Below are 22,013 nucleotides of genomic sequence, written 5' to 3'. Positions count from 1 at the left end.
AATTAATTAAAAAAGAAATAAGGAGCATAATTTCTCAAAACACAATCCTAGCTAGTGATTTATAATTGCTGCTGAGATTACACATTTAGTATGTGCATTTAGAGATGCAGGTACTCCTACTTTAGAATAGTCTTTTAGGGGAAGGGTAACTGGCTCCACTCTTTATACTATGCACATGAGTAAGTGCCACATAGATCAGAAATGTCAGTATTAAGCAAAAAAGAAATCACACATAATCTGAAAGAGAGACTGAAGGAAATCCTTTATAACTTAGTTATTCTCATTTATCAAATTGTCAGGCATTCTTAAACTGAGTAGTGATGTATTGGTGAGGGTTTATTAAACTGAAACATGCACATTGCCACAAGAGGTCCAATATGTAAAAACCATATATATTCATGGAGGGACATTTGTCTAAATCTAACAAAACTGTTCAAATACTTGCCCTTTGTTCAAACAAATTCCCTAAAAATGTAGCTAAATGATTAATCTCTACAACCTGAAACCATCATAGGCATAAATACATTTACCATATAAGCATTTTAGTAAAAACAGTCTCAAAAACTGCAGGAGGCAAATAACGAATAACAAAATCTGATGTAACAGCAAACTAATCTGAGTAATGCTTGTAAAATACCACAGGGAAACACATCATATACAGTCTGGCTATGGGCATTGAGAATTTGAAGTCATGACTCACTAACTTTTATAGTATCAAAAGGCTTTAGACAGGCTGCAGGAAGCAAACACATCAATTGTTGTACCCATCACTGGACCATTCATGCTACAATAATAACCTGCTTGGTAAGATGTGCCCACTGATGCAGTGGCAGCATAATTATTATGGGGTAATTACTGCTTTCTTATTGGAGTTGAGGCCTGCTCTGCAAGAGGGAATTTCATGCCTGGTGCTATAATCCTGGTCAAAAGACAATGGTAAAGAGAGCTCTTTGCACCAGCCACCTGAGTTCTGCTGCCGATTCAGGGCCCCAAAATAACACACAGAGATTTATATTAGTTACAATGCTGCTGGCCAATGACTAGGGTTTCATATTTTCTAGTTCTGTCTTAAGTATCAACCATAACTATTAATCTATATATTTTATAAGGACTTATCAAGGATGCCAGCTTCATATGCCATCTCTTCCTGGAATCACATGGCAACTCTCTCCCTTTACTACATTTCCCAGAATCCTCCTTGACTTCTAGTCCCACCTATCTTGCTTCCCTATTGGCCAACAGTGCTTTATTTTTCAACCAATAAGACAAACATATACACAGAAGGGCTTCCCCTATCCCTGTATTGCACATGCCTTTAATCCCAGTACTTGGGAGGCAGAGGCAGGCAGATCTTCCTGAGTTCAAAGCCAGCCTGATCTCCAAAGTGAGTTCCAATTTAGAGAGAGAAAGAGAGAGAGAGAGAGAGAGAGAGAGAGAGAGAGAGGACACTCATATTGTTACTTTGCTAAATGATCAGATTTCTACATTGCCTTCTAAATATTTATTGTGTATATTAATAGATCTAGGCTGCTGTCAGCCTTGGTTAGAGAATATTCAGTTGTAGTGGACAAGAGCCCATGGTGAGATGCATAAATGGTCCAATTGCTGAGAACAAGACACGAAGTTCCTAGACCTAAAGAGTGCAGCTATATTTATGCACCAACACCAAGGCTCAGTGATCTCAAGGAAGAAAAGCAGACAGAATGTAAGAACTGGAAGATGGAGAGGATTACTACAAAATTGTCTTCTGGTCCTGATAAGATATGCATCCATGAACCTACAGCAGTGATGGTTACCAAAACAAGGTCAACAGAAGCATAGGAAGCCAAAAATAGTTGCAAATACTGGGGAGATCATCTACAGGTACTATGGCACACAGAGGCACTCTTAACAGTGGATAATTTCTGGGAGAGGAAAGGCATTCCCTTAGGAAGGTGGCTCCAATGGTTCTCATATGCCAGGGGCAGGACCCAAACCAATGTGCCTATGGGTGACAGTAACTAGAAAGAGTGAGTTATCAAAATGATGAAGTTTGTAGAGGTTATGGTGGGGTATATTAGAGGAATTTTAAAGGGGTGGGGGTCTATATTGTCATTTTTATTGTGTACATGTATGGAATTCTCAAAAGTAAAGAAAAATATTAAAGGCCACTACATCATTTTGCATCAGGTCTTTCAGCATGCAAATATTTGTGTATTCATTGGGCTATGGAATTCAGCCTTCTCACAAACTTACAAGTCACTGTATTCACTTATAATAAACAAAGAATAAACACTATCTGGCACTGTAGCCATTTGGTGATCACAGATAACACTTAGCCACACTAACCTATAGTGAGACATCTGTGCTTTTGAAAATGATACAATAACATTGTTTATTCAGTTAAAATTGCAGAAGCAAAGAGTCCTGTTGGATCTGCTTTGTTTCTAGTTGGAAAGTAGAACCAGTGTGTGCAGAAGAGGAGTGTGAGGAGTCGTGGAAAGTGAAAGGTGAAGCCCAGTTAGCATCCTGACCTGCCATAGAAAAGTTGAAAAATTCCCAATACTCTTTGCCCTGTTTTGAACCCAAAAGAATGCATCAATTAATACATACTTATTTCCCCCTTTTTATTGTTGGTGTTGTTATTGTTGTATCATGTTTTCACACTGACCTAACGGTATTTCAAGACTTCCTGAAAGTCTGATATTCTACCTAGGTATAGATGATGTATAAGTCCTCCTGTTGGCTGCTATGTGGTTCTATAGTAATTAGTGGGGTATGTTTATATTTCACTTCTGAATAAGCACTTATCAAAATATAGTAAGAATTAAATGGACTTCAATGAGTCTCTTTCTGTCCCACCAACCAGCTCCCAAATAATGACATGAAGACTTCTTTTTAATTATGAAACCTCTGCCTATAGCTCAGGTTTTTCCTAACTAGCTCTTATATGTTAAATTAATCCACTTATATTGATCTATGTTCTACCATGTGGCATTAAATCTCCTCCACCTTACATCACCTGCTTCCTCGCCATGTTTCCAAGCATCTCCCCAAACACTTAGATTCCTCCCCTACTTTCTCTATCTCTACCCATAATTCCTGCCTATACATTCTGCCTAGTTGTTGGCCATTCAGCTTTTTATTACATCAATCACAATAGTACATTTTCACACAGTGTACAAATATACCACATCAATGGACTGACACTAATTTTAGTTCTCAGTGATAAAAAGATGGTGCATCAAGCCAAAATTCACATTTGATTAACCAGGAATTGGACAATTAAGCAAATGTGATAGTTGCCATAATGGTGAAATATCATAATATTTTAGCCAAATTTTTTTCCTAATGTGATTTTGAGCACACATAAACTCTGAATTTATAATGCTTTAAATATTATTGTGGAATACATTGTCAATAATCTTAAAGGATGTTGTCCTTTAAGATATTATAAACATTAATATATTCTGGCTTAAACTTTTACATTTTCTATTAAATACACTGAAACAAAACTAAAAAAAATATAACCTGAGCAATCCATGTCTCAATGTTTACTGACATTAAAAGTTGAAAAATATTCCTATTTGAAATATGAATACTGAAAAATTATTCATTCTTTAAAAGGTAGTATAATGTTTACAAAATTATTAGAACTAGTTGTAATAATAGGAAAGGCAACTAAACCAATTAGCGTTGCAAAGAAGTAAATTGAAATATATTACTTTCTTTTGAATGTGGAATAGTAAAACACTCTAATGAATAGGCCCCTTATAATTAATATAATGACAGAAATCTTTCTGTCACTATAATTATAACTTACTTAGAGCTTATGCTATACAGAATGCAGAATGTTGCAGAAAAATTTCAATATCCTTGTCAGAAAATTACAAGTAGTAAAATTTTTTCATATTATATATTAATATCTTATGATGCATTGTTACTAATAAAGATATCTAGTTGAATTCATTCTCACAGTTTATGACTGAGAAACTCATTAATACTAATTGTTTTCTTCTATGATTATAAAGTTGTTGTAGCCTTGGTCAAACATTCATAAAATAAATGCATAAACACACACAAGCATGCATGCAATACCATAAGCTGGCAAATAATTAGAAATTAACCCTTAATATGCCTGTGTGTATCTTTCCAGTGTGTTCAAATGATTTAAAACATTCTAAATCTGATGGTATCAAATAAGATACTGCTTTTTTCACATTTTGTATTCATCATTTTTAAAAGAGAGGGTCTCACAATACAGCCGAGGAACTTGCTATGTTCACTAATACTAGCCTAGATCTCATAGAGATCCACCTGCCATGTCTCCTGAATGTGGGATTCAAGGCATGCAGTACTGTGTTTGGGCACTTTTCACATCCTCTTCAATGACTATAACAATGCTTATTCTCTAGATATGTTATTTTAATGTCTTGCTTTACATATTTTACTATGCAAAAATTTTGCTTCTTGGAGATCACTTAAAAATATTGAATGCTACAAAAATTAGCATAAATCCTCCAAACTCTAACTACTAACATTTGTACAGTTTGTTTTTTTCTTCCTTCCTTCCTTCCTTCCTTCCTTCCTTCCTTCCTTCCTTCTTTCCTGCTATATTAATAGTGTTGGGATTCAGAGGTAGACTATAGGCCATGTGAATATCACCATGATTAAGATTCCTGCAAAATTCACATTATGTGCTTTTATTTGTGGGTCAGTACTACATTGTCACTTAATCTGTGAATATTACAAAATGGGCCAAAAACCACACATTTCAAGCACTCTGAATTGTTGAACAGTAGTATGCTCCCTTTAAGGAGAAGTAATCTGATGAACGAACATGACCATTGGTTCCAGATTGTGCCTGGATGCTTTCTAGACAGAAGCACAGAGACAAAGAAAGGAGGTGGCACTGAGGTTTCATTGAAAAAGACAGAGGTCTTGTTTAAAAAGTTAGAATAAGACTGTTTCTTATTGTGAAGAGTGAAGCCTCAGAGAGAGAGAGAGAGACAGAGACAGAGAGACAGAGACAGAGAGAAAGAGAGGAGGCCAACTTTGTTCCACTAGGTATCCACTAACAGGGTAGGGTCTTTACACTGGTCCAGGTATGCTAAGAAAGTCAGAAGTATCCTGTTCACTGTGGTCACCAGACTCCTCAAGCAGCATGTCCCTCAGAGAAGTGCTAACTATACTCACACCCAACACAGAGTTTCAACATGTAAACTTTGCCTAAAGGGAGAAGTAGGAATTCTGAGAAAGAGAGATCTAAGTGGCTACATTGTGCCAGAAAAATTCTCTAACAGGAACCTTGGCTACTATACTCTCAGATTAGATGAGTGGGTTTGGTTTTAGTTAGCAGGGCAATGTCTGCTCCAGGCATTATAGAAAACAATAGAACAACCACCTAGTAATCAGTGGATTTGACACCTGTAATGATAAACAGAAACATCAAATGAAGAGTTGCCAAAACCATGGTCCTTCAGGGTTACTATGGGAACACTGAACAGTGTTTTCATGGGGAGCAGCAAACAGTGTTGACAATAACACTGTGAGCACACGAAAGTGGTATAGGTGCTATGAAAACAAGCCAAGTTTATGATGCAAGCAAAGAATCAGTTAAAATTGAAAAGCCCTAGAGAGTTACCAGTACCCAGAATTACTAAAACATATTTGCAAAATCTACAGTTTCAAAAATCATAAGACATTCAAAGAAACACAGAAGAGTAGCTAGTACTCTAAGCAAAAAACAGGCAAATGGAAGTTTGTGAGAGCAACTAGATGCTAGATTTAACAGGAAATACATTCAAAGCAGATCTAATGAAGAGCTGAAAGAATGCATGTTTAGGAAGTAATGGAAACTTTATTCAAAATGCAGCAATTCACAGACAGAATACAAAACTAAGGATACTAAATATATAAAAAACTAAAACTATTTGACTAAGATATTCCAGTAGTACATCAAACCAAATGAAAACCCTTTGGTATAAAAGTGCAGATGGGGTAAAAGACACACCAAAAAACACTCCACAGTACATTTGAACTGATTAACAGCAACAACAAAACAACCTGACAAATTTGAAGATGGGTGTTTATTTTGCTTTCTGGCCAAATGAATAGATGAAAAAAAATTAAATGAAGAGCTTCAGAGAAACACAGGTTATTTAATGTCACATTGACATGCATGGAAGGGAATTGCTAGAGGATAGGGAAGAAGGAGGTGAAAATGGATTTAAAAAATATAATAAATCTTCTCATGCACTTATTAAATTTTATCTATTTTGCCAAACACCTATTCAGTCAGGAGTTTCAGTGAGCTCAAAGAAAGATGAATGGAAAGAGATCTGATATTTTAAAAGGTTGCTTCACAAAAATATGTACTGTACCAAAGATTTGAATAAATCCCCAAACCAGCTAGAAAGCCAGCTAATCACTGAACAAGGGAATAATGTTATATGAAAATCATGAATGTATAAACTATTTTGCCACCATAAGCCAAATACATTTTAAAAATATATAACTAGACCATGGATCTCACCTCAATGAAATATTGTGAAACTTACATGATAATATTTGGGTTTGGTTCACACGTGAGAATGTATGTCCCTGGGTGACAATTTTTCATTTTATCTCATCTCAGACATACCTGGATATCCTGTGCCACAGAGGTCAATTTTAAAAATAAATTACTTTTATGAGTTAGTTCTCATGTTGCTATGAACAAATAAATGCATGACAATAAGTGAATTAAGAGAGAAAGGGTTAATTTGGGACCATGTTTTAAGGGTGGAGTCTATCTTGGTGTGATAGATATGGGGTGTCCACAAATATTCAACCTTATGACTAGATATCCTCACATCTTGAAAGACCAGTAAAAAGAGGAAGAGAAATGGGGTTGCTCATCTCTTTTTCTCCTTTTCTCTCCTTTTAAAAATTCAGTCTAGGACCAGTTTTAAAGGACTAGAGGTGCTACCATAGAAGATGGGTCTTCTCTCCTGAGTCAATCTACTCTGAAAGCACCCTAAAATTCAGGAAGGTATGTGTTTCCTAGATGATTTTACTTGCAAAAAGTTGACAATAAACACCAACTATTACAATTGTCCTTAGTGAGTCGCCATGGTCGTTTATGAGCTCTTTCTGGGATGCTTTAGAGGTATTAGGAATGACTTAAGAGGCTCAACTATATTTTACACCAACTCTCCTAGCAGTGTCTGTGTTTCCATTTAAATAGCAGGATAAAATATGCAGGTACCACCATTATTACCTCTTCTGTTTGTGATTTTACAACAAGATGCTTCCAGAATGGGAATATGTTACCCTAATTTACAAGTTAAAGGAGCCATCTTTGAGCACCCGATAAAAGTCCAAGCCCAGACCAAAAATCACTTTCTTGATAGGAAGCAAGAATTGGAGTGTGGTTAATATTTCCTATTGTAAAAGATAGTATTTTACTTTGCCCACTTTTTTTTTTTCCGAGACAGCGTTTCTCTGTGTAGCTTTGGAGCCTATCCTGGCATTTGCTCTGGAGACCAGGCTGGCCTCGAACTCATAGAGATCCTCCTGCCTCTGGCTCCCGAGTGCTGGGATTAAAGGTGTGCGCCACTAATGCCCGGCTTGCCCACTTTTTTATAACTATACACTCATCTATTCACAAAAGAGAAAGAGCCAACAAATGGAAACTTGCTTACAAAACTGATCACATATTGTACAACTAAACACAAACCTTCAAAACTTCATCCCACCTGAAGTGTGACTATTTAAGATTATTCTGGAAGCATCTAACACACATTTAAGATCTCATTCTACTGGCTTCATTGCCATAAAGGAAGCTCAATAAAGCAGCTTCATTACACCAAGAAGGGTGACGCTGCCTGCTAGCATCAGCTCAGCGAGAAATGGCATCCCACATTCATCCTGACGGACATTTAAAAGTAGACAAATTGCTACATTCCATCTTATGTTAGAGGTTCAGTGTGTCCAACTTCCATTGATGGCTCATAGCCCTGTTAAATGAACTTTAATAAAGCAGCAGCTTTCAGTTATATAAGTTTAGCTTTATAGCATTATGTGGGATAATATGATCAGATTGTGACATACTATCCATAGTTGAGACTATTAGCAAGGCTTAACAGAAAATATCTTATAAAACCTCAGGCAAAATCAGGCCAATATTTTTATGACATGTGGTTGAGGAAATTTCCATTAACTGAGACATACAACTAGTAAAAAATTTTTCAAATTCTTGCTAATTACAAAAATTAAACACTGAACAGAGTAAGTCACCTTGAAAACAGATAATAAATTAGCATTCAAAAGAAGTCGGTGGAGGCATTTTTGATAGGAAAAGGAAAACGAAAGTTAATCTTAGAGTTGGGTAGAAAGGGAATTTTAGGCTTGAGCAAGTGGTGAGGGGAGAGACTGTCAGAAGAATTTGTTCAAGTTGCAGTAATAAAATTCTGCTAGAGTTAATAAAATATTGAGAAACTAAATAAAGACAGAGAAAGAGAACAATTGAATATCTAGAGCAAAAAATGTAAACCAACCAATATAAAAATGAGCAAAATATATTAATACAAACCAAAGCAGAAAGTGTAAGCATTAAAAATATAGGAATAACAATTTCCTAGAAGTCAAAGTATATAATGGAAAACCAAATCCTGGAACACCATGTTTGTGAAGCTAGAGGAGATGATTTCAGATGGTGATATGAATCATTATGAGAAGATTCAAAATTATAACATGAAAGTTCCTGCACTCTGAGATTTAACATTCTTTTTAAGGATAAAAGGGGAAAATATATCACAGATGTGCACTAAATCCTGCACACAAATGTGAACTATGTGGACTAACCAGAAAGTCACAGAAGGTTTCATCAAGAGATGTTATGTACTTCGATATTTATATTGGATCCATCAAAAATCATTGTAACTAGGCCATCAGCACAGACAGGAATAACAATTTAATATTATCATCAACTTAAATGTAAAACTGCAAAATTCCTATGAGGTAGTGTAGGACAATCTAGATTGCCCTCAAAATGATAACAGCTTTTGAAATGCATTACCATAGTAAGAATTAAAAAAACAAAAACCTGATAAGCTGAACTTCAACAAAATAAAATTTATTTTCTGTGTAAAATACATTCAAAGAACATGTAAAACTAAGTGATAGGCAGAGAAAATGTATTTATTAATAGCATATCTGAGAAAAGACTATCATTCAAATGTAACACTTGGAACTGGAGAATATGAAAAACAACCAAAGTTTAAAAGGGTACATAGATCTTAGATCCATCACCAACAAATTGACCAAAATCTACAACACTGACAATCACCCAATGCTGGAATCAGCACTGGGGATTCTTTCATTATAGTGTAGAAATGAAAAATGGTAATGTCAACATTGACAAAGCTCCACATTGACTTAAAAAACTAAATATCATAAAATTACTGTTTTGTTTTGTTGCTTTTTAACAAATTGACCATTGGAACCACTTTATAATGATCACTTATGAAGTAGTGTTCTAAATCAAACTGAATTAGATTTTTAATATGCTTTTAGTCACTCATCCACATGACTGTTTATGTTTCCTATTTTAACACAAATATTAGAGACCATTCCTCAGGTTTTAAGATTAGTAGTCCATTTAAATAATTTGAAAAGATCTTAGATTTTTTTGGTATTTTAAAATTTTTATGGAAAATAGATTCTTCTCTCATACAATAAATCCAGACCACACTTTTACTATTCTCCACTCCTTTTACCTCCCCCAACCTTCCCCTTTCCCCAGAATCACTCCTCCTCTATTTCCTCTTCAGAAAAAAAGAAGGCCTTCAAGAGACCACACAGGACAAAACAACACACAATAAGACAAGGTAAAACCCGTGACATTGTTGGTGGACAAGACAACCCAATAGGAGGAAAAGTGTCTCAATAACAGGCAAAAGAGTCAGGGATACAGTCACTCCCACTTATTAGTCCCACAGAAAAAAAAAAAAAAAACAAGCTAACAATTATAGAAGACCCGGTATAAGATTTATTATTATCTTCTTGACTTAATAATCAATCACTTCAACCTTTCCATTGTTAATAATTCTACACATTTTCCAAATTTACTTCAGTAATTTCTGGACTACTTTGAACCAAGGATATATTTTTATTTTTGCAAAATCACACACTTTTGATTTTTGTACCTTTCTAATAAATTTTGAAATCACACAAAAAATAAAGCCATCTTTATTCCTATTTCAACTTTATCTGTAGAAACAGTACGTGCTTTTTTTTTTTTTTTTTTTTGGACAGGGTTTCTCTGTGTAGCATTGGAGCCTATCCTGGCACTCGCTCTGGAGACCAGGCTGGCCTGGAACTCACAGAGATCTGCCTGCCTCTGCCTCCCGAGTGCTGGGATTAAAGGCATGCACCACCAATGCCTGGCTAGAAAGAGTAGGTTTTAAGTGAAGACAATTCTTATTCATATCAATATAAATTTATGTAACTATTTATAACTGTTAGCACCAATAAACAGAATAAATGAAAGGAAAACAAGTTAGAAAAAATTTCAAATGCTTTCTACAGAAAGTAGAATTGTCTAGGCAAAATTTTGCAAGGTTAAAATGGCTTACATGTAATATATGTTCTGAGTGGTATTTACTCCGTGTGGCAAGCTAGAAAGTAGCATAATGGGATCATAAACAAAGACAGTCACCCTACAGTGCAGAACACCATGCTTTATCTGGTATTGGTTTTACAGTAGATAATGCATTATCTTCTAATTTAATATAAACATTTAGAATATATTGGTTTATACAATAGAAAAAATAGATTTTATGTCTGAGAGGAAGCATAATAAGATAATCTGAGAGATATTTTACTTCAGAACTTCATTTTATGATATGTGTTGCTGCTTTCAATTGTATTTTAACAGGTAAAGTGCTTTAAATCAACTGCCTCATAATACTGGCTTTAAAACATAAAGATTTTCTTTCTCTGAAGAAGAAGAGTGCTCAGAAATGAAATTTGCCTGAAAGGTGATGGGCAGATAAGAGACAGCATCATTAACAAATATTTATTGAGTAACTGGGACACCCAGGCTGTGTGCCAGAGGAAGGCACAGATGTGCTTTTCTGGAAGCAAGCCTGAAAAAGCTTGTGTAACACATGAGAGCTAAGACTCCAGATGGGCACTTTCCCTTACAACTTTCCCCTTTCATTTCTTTCCCTTGTCCAGTTCTCTGGTCTGATTTTTGTCACTTGCCTCATCTTCCTTCTTTTTACATTCAGTCTTACATAATTTATACAAAATTTAAACGGATTTTATACCCTTAAACTTTATACCATTTGTGTGGTATACAAATAAAAGTGGGTGTTCATAATCAAAGAAAAAAGTCAACTGAAAATATGTCAATTACTCATTATTAAGACCTGGAATTTTAAGATCCCTAAAAGAAAACAAAAGAATAACTTTCAGACATTGACCTTGTGATGATTTGGAGAAGGGGACTTTAATTAAATCCTCCAAACCCACATTAAAAACAAAATCAAAAACCAAAAGCAGGTAGGTATAATGCCACATTTTTTTCCTTTTTTTAAACCTGAAGACTTTTTTCCAACACATTATTTTATTGATTATTTTGGGATTTCACATAATGTGCTGTGACCACACCACTTTCCAGTTCTGTCAACCACACAGTTATAATCCCAGCACTTGTGTAGTTGAAACAAGTGTATACTTGAGGATAGCTGGTCAGCAAACCTAGCCCCATCAATGAGTCTCCGGTTACTGAGAGAAACTGTCTTTTAAAAAATAGTTGTAGCTGTTTCTCTTCCTTCTCCAGCCAAGCAAGATGCCCAAGGGAAAGAAGACCAAGGGGAAGAAGGTGGCCCGGCCTGTGCGGCGTGAAGAAACAGGAGGCCAAAAAGGAGGTGAATCCTTTGTTTGAGAAAAGGCCTAAGAACGTCGGCATTGGGCAGGACATCCAGCCCAAAAGAGATCTCACAGGCATTGACAAATGGCCCCATTACATTCGGGCTGCAGCGGCAAAGGGCCATTCTCTAAAAGCTTCTCAAAGTACCTCCTGCCATTAGCCAGTTCACCCAGGCCCTGGACAGGCAAACAGCTACCCAGCTGCTTAAGCTTGCCCACAATTATAGGCCAGAGACAAAGCAGGAGAAGAAGAAAGGCTGTTGGCCCATGCTGAGAAGAAGGCTGCTTGCTGGCAAAGGGGATGCCCCAACTAAGAGGCCAACTGTCCTTGGAGCAGGATCAAATACAGTCACCATCTTGGTGGAGAACAAGAAGGGTCAGCTGGTGGTAATCACCCACGATGTAGACCCCAATGAGCTGGTGGTCTTCCTGCCTGCCCTGGGTCGGAAAATGGGGGTCCCCTACTGCATCATCTAGGGAAAAGCCAGGCTGGGATGGCCGGTCCATAGGAAGACATGTACCACTGTTGCCTTCACACAGGTTAACTCAGAAGACAAGGGTGCTCTGGCTAAGCTTGTGGAAGCTATTAGGACTAATTACAATGACAGATATGATGAGATCCACCGCCACTGGGAAGGCAATGTCCTGGGTCCTAAATCTGTGGCTCGAATTGCCGAGCTGGAAAGGCAAAGGCCAAAGAACTCGCTACTAAATTGTGTTAAATGTACACTCACTGGTAAGTTTTCTGTACATAACTACTAACTTATCTTCCAAAAAATAGTTGTAGTCTCTCTGCGGAGTGGAAGGGGGATGGGATGGGGAGATGGTGGAGGAATTGGGAGGACTGGAGGGAGAGGGAACTGGGATTGGTATGTAAAATAAGATTGTTTTTAATTTAAATAAAGTAATTAATAAAAAATAGTTGTAGATTTTATAAATGACACTCAAAGTGGCCCTGTACCCTCCATGGGCACACACATGCACACATGCACAAATATACACTCACACAACACACACACACACACACCAATAAAAATTTGGAGAGTACCAGAAAACTTCTGAGGATGGTTTGGATATGTGTATGGCATGGACTATGATGGTGATTTTAAGAATATTTAGTCATCAGACATAGCTATAAAGAGTGAACCCTTTGGCATATCATTCAAACCTCTGTGAAGTAGATTAGGAATTCAGAAAAGGAAGTTTGTTTATGTGCTGATATGTCATTGTATTAGTTTCCATTCCTGTTGCCATGATTAAGTACCCTGGCAAGAACAACTTAAGAGAGAAAGGGATTACTTAACTTAAAATTGCATGCCGTAGCTCTTAATTCTGGAGAAGCCAATTCAGCGGATATTTTAAGAGACTGGTCACATCACATCCTTGGGCAAGAGAGATTACAACTAATTCATGTGTGATAGTGTTCACCTCTCTTCCTCTACACCCATGCTGTATAGAACCCCTGCCTAAAGAATTAGGCCACTTACATCAGGTCCTACCAGTTTGAGTAATGCAGTGAAGATAATGCTCCCAGAAATATGCTCAGCCACTCTATTCTAGACCATCTCTTATCCACAGTTTCTTCCTGGTGACTCCAGATTGCTTCAAGTTGACAATGAGAACTCACTGTCATAAACAACTTACTCCCTAATGTTCCATTCCTTCTGTGTTGCACTGTAGGGGAAGCTGTAGCCATGCCTTCTTAGGGGCTGGCTACAGGAGTACCTGAGGGCTTGTGAGGGCGTGGTCAGAGTGAGTAGGGGGACTGCGTTTTCGGTTTCGGTTTCTCTTTGCTTCTTGCTGTACAGACTACCACCTGGCTGGCTGGTCCACTCTGTAAGTAAGGCTTTTCCCTATTAAATACCCTTATATTTCTACCTGACTCCGTATTGGTAATTACCTACTATATCTGGTGTCAGAAGTGGGATATTGGAAACCCACACCCCATTTGGGACAGGCTGTGGTTCCATCGGGCCTGCCGCCTAGGCCCGGAAAGCACCCTCTCTCCACAGGCTTTCCCGGCTAGCAGCTGACCCACTGCTGCTGAGCTGCTCAGAACCATCCACCCAGCTCAGAGACAGTTTCTAGCTGCTTAGAGTCCAGGTAGGCCTCGGCTTTCAGCTGTGGCTTCCACTGGCCTTCGGGAAAGCCGAATCTGTTTCAATGGTTGTAGCCGCAAGGCCGTATACTCTCTAAGATAAGCACAGCCGCTTTTGTGACCTCTCTCCACCGCTGACCGACTGCTGCAAAACGCCTCGGAATAACTGAACGCCTGTGCTACCTGCTGATCAAATATATTTACTGCATCTGGAGTAGAAATCAGGTAAAATTATGGCGGAATATTTATCATTTGCTAAAATTGGTAATATTTTTGCTTATTACGTGAATTCACTGTTTGAGGAGGATGTTAATGTGCCAATTACTGGCCTATATGCCATAATGGCAGTTAGCTTGCTGGTACAAATAGTATTACTAGCCAGAGGACACAGAAATAGGGATAAGGATAACCTCACCACCTGCTTGCAGGAAATAACAGCTTTACGATTAGGTCAGACCACAATTGTGCAGCAAGTGAAACAGAAATTGGATGATAAGCTTGGCTCTGTGTCTAATACACTAAAGACAGAGCTGTCTGATGAGATACAGCATATTTATGATAAGATAAACACAGAGAGATCCTCCATGTCTGAGGCCTTAGAGGCTAGGCTGTCAGAAGACCATGACCAGCTAAAGAATATCTGTAGCCAGCTAGAAACTCAGATAGGCAATGTTACTCATCAACTAGATACAACGGTGCAAAATACCCAACATAGGGTTAAAGAATTGGACAATGCCATTCAATCAGTTATTAAAGCATCCAAGGTAACAGATCAGAAATTTGAGTCTAGATTTAAATGTTTGAAAGATAATTTACAGTACAGGGCTGACAGATTACATAGGTCCATACGGTCGATTGCTGAGGACTCAAAATCAACAAATCATGACCTGGAATCTAGACTCCAATACCTAGAAGGCAGTTTCCATGCCATCCAGATGCTGTCTAAGGATGATCGTATGAAAGACCTAGAAAAACATGTAGATGAGCAGTTAGAGCAATTTACAGATTCACTAACGTGCTTAGAATCTTTTATGATTAAGGAGATTGAAACTTTTCAAAAGGATATCATTGCTAGGCTTAAAGATCAGTGGGATGCCTCAGAAGCAGAATCACTCCAATCCCAGGCACCTACTCCACCCAGGTATCGTGACTATTCTTCTAAGGTTGTTACTCGTACACCATTAGTGTACCCAGCTACCATGGTAGAAAAGCCAGCTTCTAAGAAACACCCTCATGGACGAATGGTTTATGAATGGCAACCTATACAGCCAAAGGATCTTAAGAATATTAAAGAATCAGTTGTCTCATATGGTCTCCATAGCCCATACGTAAAACAGCTATTACATTCATGGGCAACCTTTAACAGGGTGACACCCACAGATTGGGAACGATTGGTAACAGCTGTACTTGAGAATTCATGCCAAATCCAGTGGAAGGCATTGGTAAGGGAAGAGGCAAAGCTCCTTGAGCGTCAGGGCATAAAGGAAGGTTTTGAAGCCCCTCTAGATAAGCTTCTTGGTCAGGGTATTTATGCTGACCCACAGGTTCAAGCTAAATATGATGACGATATACTATCTCTTTACAGGAAAGCAGCATTAAATGCCTGGGATAAGGTTCGTGAGCCAGGAGAACGTCTAAATGCTTATACCAGAATAGAACAGGGACCTACAGAACAGTTCCAGGACTTCTTACAAAGGTTAACTAGGGCAGTAAAATTACAGGTAACAGATCCAAAAACAAGACAATCAATTATATATACAATAGCTTATGAAAATACAAACCCTATATGCAAAAGAATACTTTTGCCTTTAAAGATCAGATCAGCTCCGTTAGAAGAATGGGTTTTGTATACAGCCAACATTGACTATAATGTACAAGATACTGGAGCTTGGGTAGGAGAAGCCATCTCCAAAGGTTTAAAACAGCAACAGGAAATTAAAAGTTCTAGAGGTGAGGATGTAAGGGCTTGGCAAGGAGAAGCACCTTACAGAGGTCAACATAGGTACCAAGAGGCTAGAGGTTACTACTACTATGAACCAGAACCTTGGGGAGGAAGAGCCTTCCCCTTGAGACCACGAATGCGCCAGGAACCTAGATGTTTCAACTATGGTAAAATGGAACATACTAAGAGAAATTGTAGACAAATGAATTCTAATAATGCCTCCTCTACGAGATGGCTCAGAGGTTAAGCCATTTCAACTGACACTCCGGCCAGAGGTTCGGGTACTGACTTCAATCAAGTTGAGGATTTCAAGCGAGACCTTCAATCAAGTAAATCCCATCTAACATGGACTGGATACTAACATTTTCTTTCTACAGGACCCCACATGACTATCATCGTCCCATTTCAGCAGGAAGTAACTTGGAGAATGCTACGCCCCCTTCCCCCATTGTTGTCACTTAGGATAGTGTATATACCTAGTTAGGAATAGCTTCCTATTGTTTATGACTTTAGGGTTTAGTTAAAATAGATAGTTATCTTCTTATATTTTACCTTTATACTGTTAAGTTTTAATCCTCTTTTAGACTAAAAGGGGAATTGTAGGGGAAGCTGTAGCCATGCCTTCTTAGGGGCTGGCTACAGGAGTACCTGAGGGCTTGTGAGGGCGTGGTCAGAGTGAGTAGGGGGACTGCGTTTTCGGTTTCGGTTTCTCTTTGCTTCTTGCTGTACAGACTACCACCGGCTGGCTGGTCCACTCTGTAAGTAAGGCTTTTCCCTATTAAATACCCTTATATTTCTACCTGACTCCGTATTGGTAATTACCTACTATATTGCACACCTGTGACCTTTACATGAAATTTATTTAAGGTTTTCAAAGCCATCGCTATTTGTCTAAAGCAGACCAAAATTACTATTAACAGTAGTACTATTGTGTTTTTCCTTCACTTTCCTATGAATATTGAAGCATATTAGATCAGATCAAACATGTCACTGCCCTGTCTTCATAGCACATGTGTGTTCTGTTTCCATTCCCCAAAAGCCTGTTTATTTCTTCCTGACCTCGAGCTCTGACCTTGAGCCAGCAGAAGTTCCATTTTCCATTCAGCTGATGAGCACAGCTTTATTTTGTGTTGCACTCTGTGTCCATTTACTCTCTGCTCAGTCCTCTCTAAGGTTTTCCATTTTAATTAGACCAGTCAATTACCCTCACAAGAGACTATCTTCATGTTAAAGTCAGTAGAGATTTTCATCCACTTGTTCAAAATGTGCCCTTTTAACTCAGTTAAAAGATTTTCAAAACCTTTCCTTCTTAAAAGCATAGATAAGTCACTTATTAATACTTGAGATTTTCCGGGCATCCCCATAATGTTTCAAGAAAGCTATTTTCTAGTAGCATAACTAGTTATCTGCACTACTCTCTACAGTTTTCCACTTCTCTACTTACAATCTCAATTTTCTCTTTTGTTTAAAAGGCAGAATCACCAAATGATGAAAGTGTATTCTAAACAGTAACTGGAACTTGTATTGGTTGCATGAGATGATTGACTTTAATCTTTCATCCATATGTCCAAAATAAAAATGATTTAAAGAAGAATTTCTCAGGTCAGCAAAGCATTGAACAGAAGGAAAATAATAACAACACCAAGGCACAGGTCAAGCCACATATGCAAGTACTGTGCTTTTATGCTAATGCTCAGTTCACAATCATCTTGATTCAAATATTAATCTAGAACATAGTAATGAATCAAACTTCCAAAGCACAGAGAAAAATCCCTGAGTTTTCTCAGGGGCCACAAACCATATATATGTCAGGGTGCCAATGCATTGTACACAGCTAGATGGGGTACATTCATGGTAGCTGTGCTTTTCATCTTAATGAGATAGCACTCATCACTAGAGGCAAGTCATACAATTGGTCCCAGAAGCAACATCTAAGGTTAGTTTCTGTTCTTTGCCATACATAGCGACAAACACTGAAAGGTGGGTATACTTTCACAATGTTTTAAGATTAATAACAGATTTGACTAAAGGAATATTAACTGATCAGTAAGGATGGAATGAATACTATAATCCTGAGTCTGTAGATCCACGAATAATTTTCATCGAAAATAATAATTTCAAGCATTCTAGATTGCACTCAATATAAATGCATAGTGTTTAGTATCACTTTGAGATACCACCCAGCATGTGGATTGTGAAGAAAAAGAGAACTTGAAGCAGAAGTAAAATTGATACCTAATTATTCCCTGGGAATCTGAAATTATAATATATATTTATCAGTTTCTAAAACCACCTAAGAATAATAACAAGTAATTTAGTTTTATAGTGTTGTCCTCTGGCCTTGGAAATACAAGAAATCCAGTTTCTTTGAATTTATCCACATCATCTCAATAGTAAAAAATAAAACAAAACATGTAGCTGATTCTGTCAGTTAATGAGTTGCCACAAGATTTGTTTCCTATAATTGCACTAAGACCTGGTAGCTAGCTTATATAATTTCCCTGGAAATGGTTATTCAAAGGGAAAATGGGTACAAACATGGAAAGGTGTTTCTGGAAGTTATACGCTTTATTCTTACTTTCCCAATTTTCTTTCATGGTTTTATTGTTAGCATTTTCACCTGCCTGGCTCTGTGGTACACTATCTTGTAATATTACAGAACTTTTGGTAGCAAAGGAAAAAAATACCTTAAATAACATCCTGGGAACCTGCCAGATTTTGACATTCCCTAGTTTTCAGTAACGCAAGTTACAATACATATTACAGAAACTTTAAAGAAATAACCAGACATCGGCTATGGGGCAGAAAGAGGCTAACAATGATTTCTTCTTGGTAAGCTTCTATTTTCTCTTCCATGGCCTATAAAGTACATGTGGGCTTGTTTGCCATCTGTGGTAGATACATTTTCTGAATCCTGAAGGTCCACCTTCATGATTTAATTTTAGCAACAATTGACTTCAACTTACCAATACAAACTCACTGGGTTATCAACAATATTCTGCAATAAAACATCTTAGCCTATGAACAGAACATATCCCCCTCCCAAGCACAGGGATGGAGACCTTATTACTCCTGGGTGTATCTTTGTTCAACAAAGAACCACAGCCACTCAGCACACAGTCTCTGCCTTCTTAATACCTTTCCCAATCAGAATATTAAGTTCTGTCACCAAGTTCACAGCAAAGTCAATTTTTGATTGAGTAAAGTTTATTTCCATTTTATTATATATAGTTTTCATGTAAGAATGGCATTCTTCATGTAAAATTTCATAGGATAAAATATATTGTTGAATGAAAAAGGAAGGATACTAAAATTACAACACAGAAATAAGATTACATGATTCTGATAATTGTTACGATAAATCTTTCTGCCAAATGTCGCCTGAGCCCCACGGCCACGTGTGAGCTTTACGCCAGCTGCCTGCCCGACTTAGGCCCAAATGAATACACAGAAACTTGTATTAGGTTCAATGCTGCTTGGCGAATGACTAGGACTTCTCATCTGCTAACTCAGTCTTAACTATCATAAACCTATATATTTTATAAGACTTATCTTATCGGACACCTTATGGCGTCCCTCCTTGTTGGGATCACATTTTGCCGCTGGAGCAGGAGCCGAGGGGAAAAGAGAGCCCTTCCTGTTTCTCCTTCACTTAAATATGAGTCTCCTTGCTATGTCACTTCCTGCCTGGATCATCACTTCTCTACTACATTTCCCAGAATCCTCTTTGACTCCTAGTCCCGTCTACTTGCTGTCTCATTGGCCAAACAGTATTTTATTTAACAATCAATAAGATAAACATACACAGTACATTCCCCATCAGATAATGACTGATCTAATTGATTTCTGCCCCTGCCCCCAACAGAAGGGTTCAAATTAAAATATATTCCAGCTTTGCTCTTTGGTCTTTACAACCAAAGTAGATGATGTTTGTATTTTGACACACTTTATCCATGTTGTGCAACCTCAAGAGGAACGATTCACAGCTATTCCCTGGGGTTCTCTGTTAAAGAGGTCAGCTAACCTACTTCTAATGAGACAGACATTATATCTCCTCCACAGCTCACTCACTAGAGGGTACTCTGATGAGAAACCAGTGCAAGTGAAAACATTAGTTATTGGGATAAAGGACTGAGGGAGGAAAGAGGAACTATAGCTGAGAAAGGGAAATGTACACAATAGTTCCAGGGGTGTGTGATACATCTCATGAAGAATAAGGAAAGGTGAAATTCCTTCCAAACTCAAAAGGTTTTAGAGGGCTTAAGGTAGGATGTGAAGAAAAATGCCCTCATCCTTTAGATATTGGGATAAATCCATTCTTAAATGTAAATATCTGCCTATCTTCCTCATGCTGTTGACTAGCAGGGTGCTTCAGTCAAAACAGGTTTAGCTAATAAACTATTGTTAGAAAGGCTAACCACAAAGGATAGCTCCTGATGTAAGCTAGTTTAATTTAGGAGTGGCTGTTGCCATTAATGGATTTCCCATGTCCAAGTGGGTGGTTTCACACACATCGATAGCCATGTGGTCAGTGATAATTGGATGTAGTAAGTTTTTTTTCAAAATGACATAAAGTTGGTAGGGAGATAGAAGATATTTGGGGGGAGAAATGGTTACAAAAAGAGAGTGGATAGTGGATTTGACCAACATACATTGTATACATGTATTAAGTTTACAAAAGGAATATAAGGAAATTTTACTGATCAAAAGGTATATTTCAGTGGCATATTATTTATGATTTATTAAACATGGAGATCAGGGAGGCAAAGCAGGCAAACTACCAGAGAGCTCTTACCTCTAAAAGGGATAGGGTGTTCCTATTCACAAACATGGCTAGAGAATGAATTCCTCATACTGAAACTGAAGACCCTGCCTCTATATTTTATACCCCTCTAATGCTGGGATTAAAGGCATTTGCCCCAGGTGCTGAGATCACCTTTGTGTGAGCTGTTTCTTTTAGGACTAGATCACTCTTGTGTAGATCTGGGTGATCTTAGACTCACAGAGATCAGTCTATCTCTTAATCCTAAATCCTAGTATTAAAGGTGTATACCACCACCTCCTAGATTCTGGCTGCTGGGATTAAAGCTGTGTGACTGACCTCTATGCCTTATGGCTGAGTTTCTGAATTCTCAGGCAAGTTTTAATAAATCATAAGAAGTATATCACTACAGTATATCCATTCTAAAACCGCTAAACTAAATATATTTTGTTGTTTTTATATTCACATTCATATTCAGCTTTATGTATGATATTTTCTCATGTATGAGATCATCTTATTGTGTGTATTTTGCTTCACTTGTTTTATGAAATTAATAAACACAATTGCTAAAGGCTGTTTGATTTCAACAATTTTCTTATTTCCTGTGTTTTACAATGGAGTAAGGAAAAGAATCTGCCTTCAAACTTTACAATGTTGCTAAAAACAAGTTTTCAAGTTATGGATTTGCTGATTTTTCTTTTGCAGCAATTTTAGCTATTATTTGTTTTCAAAATTTAAACATGCTTACATGTTTTAACTTGAAAACAGGAGTTTTATGTCTCAGAATTTTATGTTGTATCAATATATACATGCATGCACACACACACACACATATTGTGCATATATGTACAAACACACATGCAGATATATACAGAGACATACATATATTATTAAATTAACAACTGCATGATGAGGAGAGCCTTAATAATCTTTATTTGGTTTTATGCATTAGAGATATTTTTAATTTATACTTAAATGCAATAAACAAACTGAGCACTTATCTGTTCATTCTATGTATGAAAACAGAGTATTTTATCTATCTCCTAGGGGCTATTCAGTTTTGCTTTATTAAGCCGATAAGTGTACATGGTGTCACCATTTAGGGACTGGCAGACTCTTCCTTTGCGGCTTTATTAGTATCAGTGATTTCCAGTTCTGTTGCTATCATTGAAGGATATGTCTGTACAATTGGTGGCACATGCCTTTAATCCCAGCACTAAGGAGGCAGAGTCAAGTGGATCTCTGTAATTTTGAGGCCAGTGTGGTCCATGAAGCTAGTTTTGGCACAGCCAAAATATTATACAGAAAAAAAT

General features: G+C 37.4%; 1 pseudogene; it reads left to right on the top strand.

The window, feature by feature from the left end:
• Positions 1 to 11,818: 11,818 nt before the first annotated feature.
• LOC100756263 lies at positions 11,819 to 12,620 on the top strand (annotated as a pseudogene).
• Positions 12,621 to 22,013: the final 9,393 nt, after the last annotated feature.

Source organism: Cricetulus griseus, chromosome 7 (genome assembly GCF_003668045.3).
Source record: "Cricetulus griseus strain 17A/GY chromosome 7, alternate assembly CriGri-PICRH-1.0, whole genome shotgun sequence".
NCBI lineage: Eukaryota > Metazoa > Chordata > Mammalia > Rodentia > Cricetidae > Cricetulus > Cricetulus griseus.
This window is presented reverse-complemented; position numbering and strand designations above follow the sequence as displayed.